Here is a 12,530-nt window from a genome sequence, read left to right as displayed (position 1 = left end):
CCTTATGGTCTTCCACAATGAAAGCCAACCTATAAAGAAGAAGAGGTTATCAAAATGAATTCTAAACCAAAAAGAACAAACTCTTGGATGTGGAAAGGAATCCATCCTGGAAGGTATAGATAACATACAGAAGTAATACAGATGGAAAGTGGGAAATGACCAAGAAATCAGAATCTAGGAAAACAGATGGATCTACAATAAAGATAATATTGCTGCTAAGCCACAACTCTTCCCTAATGACCTAACAACTGTCAATCAAGTCATCAAAATCAGAGGGGAATGTGATCCAGATACTCTTACTCTATGGTTATCTCAAGAAGATCAAGTTGCCATCCAAAACACTATCATCAACTATCAGGAGGAAGATACCATTTTTTGGAGTTTCAATAACAAAAGCAACTTCACATTTAAATCCTTGTATGACAAGAAAATTCATGACAAGTACAAAAAGGATATCCATAACCCTGCTTGGAGAGAAATATGGAGATTAGACACATACCCATCTATTCAAATGATCATATCGAAGTGCTGCTCATGGAATCCTTCCTACCAATGCTAAAACTGCAAGTATTCTCACCTACATTGATCCCACATGTAGTCTATGCAACAGTGCTAAAGATGATATAACTCATACTCTAATATCTTGTCCCTATGCTTCTGTTGTCTAGACTAATCTGTTTGTTCAACAACATCAGATCTTTGGAGAAGCTATTAACTTCTCTGAATGGATTAACTTCGTTCCATCCACAGAATCATAATAAAGACTGAATTTCCACCTTTGCTACAACTTGTTGGTTTACCTAGAAAACTAGATGTGATATTGTCTTCCAGAAAATTCATCCTTTTGCAGTTACTACTGCTAACAAGATTAGACAACATTTATTCTCCTTCAATAGAGTCATGCATAACCAAAGTCATATCTTGAACAATCTCTATTACCATAGAAATGATCAGGATAACTCAAATATAGTACTTGTCAGAGCTCATAAGCAGAAATTCAGAATAATAATTAACATAAGTTCCACGATCTCTCCTAGCATGGAAGGATATGATCGTCCTTGCTCTTATACTAACTATGCTCTAATTGCTATGTCTTATTCAGAAATCTGCGTGGGAGTAAGAAGCATCAAAGACAATGTCCTTGAAGTAGTACAGGAGCAGAACCAACAATAGGATGGGCTAAGGAGTTGTAAAGAACCAACATCGGCTTTAAAGCTGAATATGATGCAACTTTGAAGGAAATAAGAGAAGAGCACAGTAAAGAAGTTCAAGGAAGATTCAGTCTGCATCCCGCCAAATGAGGGATGAGAATTTTGATGCAGTCTTTTTTTATCCTAGACGATTTGATCAGAGATCAGAACACAACGACAGTTAATTTAATTACTCTAGCTACAACTCCTACTTGCTTAAACAATTTCAACCGGGAAGGTCCATACTTAATGTATTCAATGAAAGACCTTCAACTAGTAGGAGTAAACTGCAATGACAATATGTTGTATAATCACAAAAATCCTTGCACAATGCTGGAGGCAGCTATGCGACCAAATTATAACCGCTGAGTAACTGCCCTTCAAAGCAGTTATCTCTTTTCTTAAACACAGAAAACAGATTTCTATTTATCAACTGATTTTGGTTGAATTACTAATGTTATTTTGGAATGAAAAACCAGTAGTCACATGACGTAATAAACAAGACGAAAGATAATTGCAGACAAACAATTATGGGAAACTTGTTAGAAATCCTTGGTGGAGAGTAATCCAAGTAGTGCAATAATAGGCGTAAGTCATATGTATGACTCTGTAAATCAAAAAGAATCTCAAATAATTAATTAAAACGGCAGAAAATTGCTTCTAATATTTAAAGTATGCTGCTAGAAAATCATGTGCTTTTGAGTTAGCTCTTTGGGCGGGAAGTCATATTTTAACCAAGAATGAATTTGTCACCTTGTGATAAGATAAGGGGTCCATGAAATGCGATGGGGGAGATAATGATTGTACCTGCAATATCTTTCAATTTTGGCTACCGACCTCGCTTCCAAGGACTGTATCTCACTAAAGGCTAGACGATAGTGATGCGACCGGAGCAACCGCCCCACATATTTTGCGGCTTTGGGTACCCAATTAATACAAACACGAGCGGTCCTGCAGTTGCAAATTCGAGTCAAATTCATTTTCTAGAGTACTACTGTACATAAATGGTTATAACCGCGTTTGTATATCATTAGTACCTACGGTATAGAACATGGCTGCAACTACTACTAGGTACTTGGACGGTGGGGTCATCGTAGGAAGGAGGGAAAATTTATTCTTTGTGGAGAAGTGTCGGTAGGGTCAAGAACTCAAGGGTGGATGACCATAATAAAGTTTGAGAGGGTATTGAAGTAAATTCACGCAAACCCAACCGACTGGCATAGAACTAAAAATCAGTTATTGAAAGAGACAAAGGGGAGTTAATGGTAATATAGATGAATAGAAAGGGTATTTGGTTGGAGGTGTCTAGAAGAAAGTAAAGAAAATGACCGACCCCAATATGCAAGTTGCATTGGAAAAGAAGAGGTCAGGCTTGTTGAAATTAGGGCTACACAAAACCGACTCAACCCACCAACCCAACCCATACCCGTCGGAAATTACCCACATCCGACCTAACCCATATAGAAGTGGGTCGATTATGGGTCACAACATTAAAACTCATAGTATGGCGGGTCGATTGTGGGTGACAGCTTCCCTCACCCGACCCAACCCACCCATCCACCTAAATATTTCTAAGTTAATTCTAACCCTTAGATTACCTATCCTAGATTAACCACAACCGTTGAAGTAATGATATATGATCTTAGGCTTTAGTATAGTAGGAAATGGTAATGTACTCTTTTATCTTTTGAGCTTTGAACAGTTGAACTCATTTCTTGTTATTGTTAGCTTTATCACTTTGCATGCAGTTTGCAACTTTGCACCAACTTCTTACTTTTCTGGATTTTTATTTTGTAAACACTTTTAAGTAACTTCTTATGATGTTAATTGTCTACACTTAACTTGGGGTCAGCTTTTTGATAAAAGCTATTACTTCAAATCTGTAAGAGTCTTAGTAAGACTGTAAGTCTGTAACTGTAATGTTCATTGTATTTTATGGTGGGTAACCCATCACCCACCCAATTCAACCCACCGTAATGTGGGTCTAATGTTGGGTTGGTTGCGGGTGACAACTTCTGTTATCCACCATCAGTGGGTTGGGTGGTGTGTGAGGCCAAACCCGATCCAATCCAACCCATATGCAGCCCTAGTTGAACTGCGAAGATATGTATTGCAAAAAAAAAAAAAAAAAAAATAAAAGGTTGAATGAAGCCAATGGATAACTGCTTTCTACTTTCATGTGGATTTTATTATTTGCCAATTTGGATTATTTAATGAGAATCCAATTGGAATTGAATAGATTGGATATTCGGTATAATTTTGCTTATTTTATTGGTTTGGATTTTGGTTTTTTGAGTATCTACTCTCTCTGCACAAAAATCCCATCCATTTTGGGCACTTAATTTAGGATGCATCATGTTCTCTAGAGGCCACCATGGATGTCAAATGCACGTATGTAATTCAACATTATAAAATGTATGTTACCAGAAATTGCATTAATATCTATGGTCTAAATTTGAAACTCGGGATCATAACCTACTCATGAGCAAATGATTTCGCAAGATAGGTTCAGGGTTCACAATTTAGGTTTAGAAAAATAAAACAAAATCGGATCCAATTTTGCATAAACAAATGTTACGATTCGATTGTTATTTACACTAAGCATTTAAAGTAAAAAACGAATACTTATAAATTACGCTATATGTGACAGAATTCTACTTCTTCAAAAATACCACAAAACCATAGTTGAAATCAAACAGAAAGAGTAACATTTATAGTTTTAACCTTGCATGTCAACTGCCGCACACAAGATGTGCAATCTTTAGCTTCTTTATCGAATACGAGGGACACACGACTATTATTAGGCTAGGTTCAAAAGCTTGTGTTGTACTAAATAGTTGGCTGCATTAAAATAAAAGGGTCATCTTAACTTGTATACCCGTATACATGTTAAGGTGCATTAAATTAACATTTTTTTGCATTTGAAACAAGATTTGTTTGTTTTATTACAATGAAAACAACAATTTTTTACATTGGGAACATGATTTGTTGTTTTTAGTGCAAGAATTACCAATTTTTATTAGAATAAGACAAAAAAAACACAATTTCCAATACCGTTAAACAATTATTTATTAAACCGTACAATGTATACTTGTTATACAAGTTAACAAAATACTAAAATAATCTATATATGCGATTATAAAATAATTAATCTGTCAGTGGATTACTTGAAAAAGGAATCTGTCTCACTTTATGAGTTATTGAATTGGTACATAAAATCTGATTAGTTTAATAGCAACTTGCATGAGAGGCTATTGGTCCGTTGGAAACTTGAAAGGTTCAACTGATGAAAATTCTCTCTGACTCTCTATAGATATCATGTGATAGTTTCTGCAAATCTCTTGACTTTAGTACAGTAGAATCCTTTTGCTTTTCTTTCTTTTTCCAATACTGGATAATTAAACTCTAAGGTACGGTACTACGATTCATATCAGAAAGATGCGTAAACAGTACATTATTCCATCCACGCTAAAAGGGAAAAAATAGTACACTTAGAGCATCCACAGTGGGCGAATATAACCAAATTTATGGGATGAGATCGTAACACAGTGGGACGGAGTAAAGATCAAATTTGGAGCAAAGATCAAATTTCAGACCAAATATGGTCGCGACCAAATCCCAAATTCTATTATAGTCGAGCGTAAATTTAAAGTACGCTTGTTGCTGGGCGTAAATTTAAAGTACACTTGTTAACGGGCGGAGATTTAAATTACGCCCGACGAAATTTTAATTAAATAAAAAAAAAAAAGGAATGAGGCGGACTTTATTGCAAAGAGAGGGGCGGACTTTTAAAGTCCGCCTGATGGAATTTTAGTGAGGCGGACTTTTAAAATCCGCCTGTTAAAATTTATAAAGGATGGGGCGGACTTTTAAAGTCCGCCTGATGGAATTTTAATGGGGCGGACTTTTAAAGTCCGCCTGACGAAATTTTGATCATGTACCGTTGCGTCACACCACGGACTAAACCCAAATTTTGGTCTTTTTTTTGATCTTTGATCTTTGGTTTTGATCGCACCACTGCAGTTGCTCTTACCATCACATACAAATGGATTCCTAGTGCACCGTTCTTTTGATTAATTAGGTTAGTACCACTGATAAGTTGGGTTTTGAATCTCATCTATAATAATAATTGACAATAAAGGTGATGGTATGCAAAATTTGAGTTCTCATGAGTTTTTGTTTGGCAACGGAAGTCATTCCGACTCCAAAATATAGTCACATAAAACATATATTTTCTTATTCTTTTTTTAGAGTTGGTAGTGGTAGATGATGAAGTTTGGTATTTCAGAATGCACTAACTTCAAAAATATAAGAATGGAACTATGACAATATAACTTCAAAAAATAAAAAAACATCCCTCTTTGTCCTCCTTAGTAATCTCGCGGAGCTTATCAGAAACTCCTCGGCCCTCATATCCGTTCATTTAATATAGGTGGATGGCATTCTGCCAAAGCATCTGCAACTCTATTAGTCTCTATAAACATGAGAGATTCTTAATACCTCAAAAACTTTTAAAATGATTCACTCTTCTCCAAATCTGTAGAAACAGCCAGAGAGGTATGTCCTCCTTCTTCGTCAAAATGTAGTAAACCTAATCAATAGCCAGGTTAACTTTTCTGAAACCTCTAAGTTTTGCAAGATTAAGACCCATCTTCAAGCCTTGCGATTCATGGACAGTCACAAAAATAGGTGAGCCTTCTCCTTTTGTAGCAGTTATAGTATCACCATCACTATTGCTCAAAATAACTCCCAACTGTCAAGAGCTTTCTTTCCTAGAGCCATTTGTGTTAACCATAACGTCATCAGGCTCAAGAACAAGCCAAAAGCAGTAAATTACAACAATAAGATCATATATGCAACTAATCTTACACCTATCAGCAAAAGCTCTAGCAGTAGGGCTTTCCTTCACACTTCAGTTCATAGACATAACTTTCACCCCTAACATCAGCAATGATTGCATAACCCACTTGATCTGCAGAACTGAATTTCCAGTAATACATGAATATTCCTTTCTTTTCAAATATGGTACATGCAACAATTGCGAGCAATCTTTTTAATTCTGAAAATCATACCTTCATCAATAAAAGTGGATACACACCAAACTGATTTCCTTCTTCCAACAACTACTCATAACCCCGTAGTAGCCAACCTTGTGAAGAATACCCCTCCAAATACCCCCTGAGAAAATACAATTATGGAAAAGATGTTCTTCAGATTCAGAAAAGACATCACAAAGAGTACAACTAGCCACTTGTAAAATCCCCCACTTTACCATTCTCTCTCTAGTCTTGAGTCTTCTATGGAAACCAAGCCAATTAATGAATGAATGAATAGGTACATGAGATTTAAACCACGCCAGACATTACCAAGTTAGTGGTACTCCAACACCAGCAAAATTTTTGTAAGAATCCTTCATAGTATAGTCTCTAGAAGAGCTAGGCTTCATGCAACAATATCTTGCAGCATCTTGCTCACCCTCATTAAACTCCACTTTTTGTAACTTGTACGTTAAACATAGGTTGTACCTCCAAGTTCTGAGAGTGAATGAAACTCCACTCAGAGTGATCAGTTAAATCGGTTTCCATAAAATTTGAGTTAAAGCATAACTCCTCAGTAACATCACTACACGCCCAATCTATCAGTCGGCCACAAGGATGACATAAGTCAGTTAAGAACTTAACATTTCTAGCATTACCAATAACACATAAAATAAGTTTTTATCAATGTTTCGTTGTTCAAGAATTCTTCTCCAACACCAAGAAGATTCTTGAGGAATAGAGGAACCAAAAGTTTTTAATTAAATAAGGATCTTGTAAGTTCACTCTGTCCATATATTTTTTTATTCCCGCTGACCAGGTCACATACACGTCGAAGGGTTGTGGTAATATTTGTAACCTCAATACTCATAAACCACCTTTTTGAATTGGTCTACAAACCACATCCCAACAGATTGGGTGATATTTCTTTCCCACATCAGCACCAACCGATAGAAACTTATTACAAAGAAAATTCAACTCTTCGATAGCTTCGGCAAAACGAAAAAGGAAAGCCAAAAAAAAAAAGGTTCCCTACTAAGTACCACTTTGATAAATAACAGTCTGTCGGTATAAGAAAGAGACTTAGCCTTCCAAAACTTAATCGTTCTAGTGATTTTGGAAACCAAGACAGCTCACCGGTAAATCATCATTACTACAATCTAAAAACTCCATAATTTGAGATGAAACATGACTATTAGTAAAAGAAGAAAAATGGGTTGTTTTCTGTTTGTTCATTTCAACCCCAGAAATAATACTAAAATAAAAAACAACCACCTTGAGGGATTCAGCAAATGCAATAAAACCCTTGAAGAAAATAACCGCATCATTAGTGAAGCAAAGACGTGTAAGCTTTGTCAATCTATATCTAGGATAAAGGTAATAACTTCCAGCAGCCACTTGGAGATTCAAAGTGAAAAGGCGGGGGTCTAACGACCACACCCAATATTTCGCTTAGCAATCTGTATGAACAAACTCCAATATACTTTTAAGAGGATCAACTAGACAGTCAGACTCAATCTTAATAAAAGTATATCAAAGAGTTATATCTCACTTTATCGATTCAATACTTACTCAAGCAAATAGAAATCTGCGAGTCTAATTGAATACAAGAGAAATCACTTGAACGGTACCAAAGACCAATGTTCAAGGATCAATCAATTTCAATCAACAACCAAAGGTTGGATTTCCCAATTGATCGATTAAACGCACAACCTGTGATATTTCAATTATATAACAAAATATAATGCGGAAAAGAAATAACACCGACACCAGAAGTTTTGTTAACGAGGAAACCGCAAATGCAGAAAAACCTCGGGACCTAGACCATATTGAACACACACTATATTAAGCCGCTACAGACACTAGCCTACTACAAACTAACTTCAGTCTGGACTGTAGTTGAACCCCAATCAATCCCACGCTGATCCAAGGTACAGTTGCGCTCCTTACGTCTCTGATCCCAGCAGGATACTATGTACTTAATTCCAGACTTTAATAAACAAATCTGTATCACACAGAAAAGTCTAGGGTAATAGATAAATCTGTCTCCCACAGAAATACCTACGATATTTCGTTCCGTCTTTTGATAAATCAAGGTGAACAGGAGTCTCTGTTTCTGGTGTTTCAGTCACCTTTCAATGGCTGCCTTAGCCAGTCAGTGTCACAAGAAACAGGCCGGGCTACTCCCTGAAAATGCCCAATTGATAACCCGGACTTATATTCCCGAAGAACAACCTAGAATTATCAATCAGCTCACAATAATCTTAATCGAATAGCGAAAAAAGATATTGCGGAATCACAAACGATGAGACGAAGATGTTTGTGACTTCTTTTATATATTTCCTATACTATAAATCAATCTCAAGCCAATCTTACGATTGTACTCAAACATGATAGAAACAGCAAGATCAGATCACGCTACTACAGAGAAAATAGTTGGGTCTGGCTTCACAATCCCAATGAAGTCTTCAAGTCGTTAACCTACAGGGTCTCGATAGAAACCTAAGGTTAAAGGAGAATCGAATCTAGATAATACAACTAGTATCACACAGAAGGTGTGGGGATTAGGTTTCCCAGTTGCTAGTGTTCTCCTTTATATAGTCTTTCAAATCAGGGTTTGCAATCTAAGTTACCTTGGTAACAAAGCATTCAATATTCACCGTTAGATGAAAACCTGATTAGATTCAAGCTAATATATTTCAACCGTTAGATCGAACTTAGCTTGTTACGCACAAATGAAATGCATGCTTATTTAGGTTTGTGTAACCGTACCCAAACATGTACATTTAGTTGGTTCAACAGTAGTTAACCAAATGGTTAGCCATATGAGCACTTTCATATCAACCATATTCATCTTAACCATAACTAGTTCAAATGACTCAAGAGAACTAGTTAGAGAGTTGTTCAATTGCTTAGACCTCATGGAAGTATACAATACACAATCGAACCAAAAACGATTTGATTCACTCGATTCAATTCATGAACTTTATAGCCAGGGTTTGAAAGTATGCATTCCTTAGTTTATATAAGCTTAAGTTCACGAATAATCGTTTTTAGAAACTAACCCACTTAAGTATGCATACTGGTACGCGAACTTAAGTACCCGGAATAAGTTTGTTTTCAGTTCACAAACTCCAGCAGAAATTCACGAGATGTGAACTTCCGATAGTGCGCGTACTGGTACGCGAACTTCATTTCCGGTTTCCCTGAGCAGCAAAGTACACATACTTTGGTTCAAGGAATAAGGACTTACACACGTATGAGTTATCACACAATGTTTATATCCTTTCAAGGTTATATTCTAAACTCTCATTTCAATTGTTGAAACATTCTTAGAGGACGTTATATAGTTGTTGTTCACAAGATATTTTTCGTCAAAGCGATTTTCAAGTAACTGAAACTAATATGACTTTCCTCACTAGTAAAGATGAACTTGGCCAAAGTGAAAGCTTAACAACGCATAATTCGAGAAATAGATAAGTGAGATAAACTCAGCTCGAAGTAGAAAATGTGTATAATCATAGTCTATAGAGCAATACAACTTTTGTCTCAAGATAGTAGATAGAGTAGATAGACTTTTGAGTGATAGATAAGTTCAAGTCTCCACATACCTTTTAGTTGATGAAGTTCCACCGGTTCCTTGAGTAGTTCTTCTTTGTATGATGATCACCATGGAGTCTAGAGCTCAGCTACACTTTTTATCCTAGTCCGAGACTTAGCTATGAGTAAACAAGAAATCAAGACTTATAGTTTTGGCAACTAAACTGGACAACAAGCTTTAGATAGCAATGCTTGCGAGTTCGACCGAGCAGTGCTCTAACAATCTCCCCCTTTGTCAATTTTAGTGACAAAACTATCAATACATATGGAATACAAAATAAATAAATAAACTTTCGTAGCTTCTCTTCCACATGCATCATCTCCTTGGTTCTTCAACATTACTCGAAATCTTCGTCACTTCCAAGTACTCCAATGATTCCAAAGGTTGTACGTTTAGCATCATCGTTGTTGAAAATCCGTAGCTATAACTGAAAAAGTGGGGGTACAACAACCACACCCAGTATTTCGCTTAGCAATCTGTATGGACAAACTCCAATATACTTTCTAGAGAATCAAGTAGACAGTCAGACTCAATATAGATAAAAAGTATATCAAAGAGTTTATATCTCAATCTCTCGATTTGATATATACTCAAGTAAATAGAAATCTGCGAGTCTTTATCAAATACTAGAGAGATAACTTGGATGGTACGAAAGACCAATATCCAAGTGTCAATCAATTTAAATCAACAACCAAAAGGTCGGATATTCTAATTGATTGAACAACGCACAACCTGTGATATTTCAATTATATAACAAAATATAATGCGGAAAAGAAATAACACAGACACCAAAATTTTGTTAACAAGGAAACCGCAAATGCAGAAAAACCCCGCGACCTAGTCCAGATTGAACACACACTGTATTAAGCCGCTACAGACACTAGCCTACTCCAAATTAACTTCGGTCTGGACTGTAGTTGAACCCCAATCAATCCCACGCTGATCCAAGGTACAGTTGCGCTCCTTACGTCTCTGATCCCAGCAGGATACTACGCACTTAATTCCAGACTTTAATAAACAAATCTGTATCATACAGAAAAGTCTAGGGTAATAGATAAATCTGTCTTCCACAGAAATACCTACGATATTTCGTTCTGTCTTTTGATAAATCAAGGTGAACAGGAGTCTCCGTTTCTGGTGTTTCAGTCACCTTTCAATGGCTGCCTTAGCCAGTCAGTGTCACAAGAAGCAGGCTGGGCTACTCCCCGAAAATGCCCAATTGATAACCCGGACTTATATTCCCGAAGAACAGCCTAGAATTATCAATCACCTCACAATAATCTTAATCGACTAGTGAAAGAAGATATTGCGGAATCACAAACGATGAGACCAGCAGGATACTACGTACTTGATTCCCTTAGCTGAGATCACCCACAACTAAGAGTTGCTACGACCCAAAGTCAAAGACTTTAATAAACAGATCTGTATCACACATAAAAGTCTACGGTAATAGATAAATCCGTCTCCCACGAATATACCTACGATTTTTGTTCCGTCTTTTGATAAATCAAGGTGAACAGGAACCAATTGATAAACCAGACTTATATTCCCAAAAAACAACCTAGTATTATCAATCACCTCACAATAATCCTAATCGACGCATCGAAAAAAGATATTGTGGAATCACAAACGATGAGACGAAGTGTTTGTGATTTATTTTATATCTTGCCTATCGTACATATCAATCTCAAGCCATTTATTACAATTGTACTCGTACGATAGAAACAACAAGATCAGATCACACAACTACGAGAAAGTAGTATCGGTCTGGCTTCACAATCCCAATGAAGTATTTAAGTCGTTAATCTGGTTTAGAAGAAGAAACCAAAGGTTAAAGGAGAATCGACTCTAGCTTAGCACAACTAGTATCACACAAAAGGTGTGGGGATTAGGTTTCCCAGTTGCTAGAGTTCTCCCTTATATAGTCTTTCAAATCAGGGTTTGCAATCAATGTTAGCTTGGTAACAAAGCATTCAATATTCACTGTTAGATGAAAACGTGATTTAGATTCAAGCTAATATCTTTCAACCGTTAGATCGAAAACTAGTTTGTTACACACAAATGAAATGCACGTTTCTAGGCTAGTGTAACCGTACCCAAACTTGTACATTTGTTGGTTCAACAATAGTCAACCAAATGGTTAGCCATATGATCACTTTCATGTCAACCATATTCTTCTTCACTATAACTAGTTCAAGTGACTCAAATGAACTAGTTAGAGAGTTGTTCAATTGCAAGGAAATCTTATGTAACTACACAAGACACAATCGAAGCAAAAACGATTTGATTCACTCGAATCGGTTCATGAAATATATAGCCACGGTTTGCATTTGCATTCCTTAGTTTATATAAGAATAAGTTCACAAACATCGTTTTTAGATATAACCTACTCAAGTTCGCGGACTGGGTTCGCGGACTTAAGTTCTCGGACGGAGTTCACAAACTCCAGCAGAAATTATCGGGACAAGAACTTCCGCCAGTTCGCGGACTTGGCTCACGCCACCATGTCGGTTCTCTTGATTAACAAAGTTCGTAAACTTCGGTTCAAGGAATAACGACTTATACATATATGTGTTTCCACAACAATGCTTATATCCTCCAATGGTTATATAATCTAAACTCTCATTTAAATCATTGGAACATTCTTAGAGGACGTTGATATTCTATAGTTGTTATTCACAAACTATTTTTCGTTAAAGTAAG

The sequence above is a fragment of the Papaver somniferum genome, chromosome 9 (assembly GCF_003573695.1).
Source record: "Papaver somniferum cultivar HN1 chromosome 9, ASM357369v1, whole genome shotgun sequence".
Lineage (NCBI taxonomy): Eukaryota > Viridiplantae > Streptophyta > Magnoliopsida > Ranunculales > Papaveraceae > Papaver > Papaver somniferum.
The sequence above is the reverse complement of the archived record's forward strand: the minus strand, read 5'-3'. Positions refer to the sequence as shown.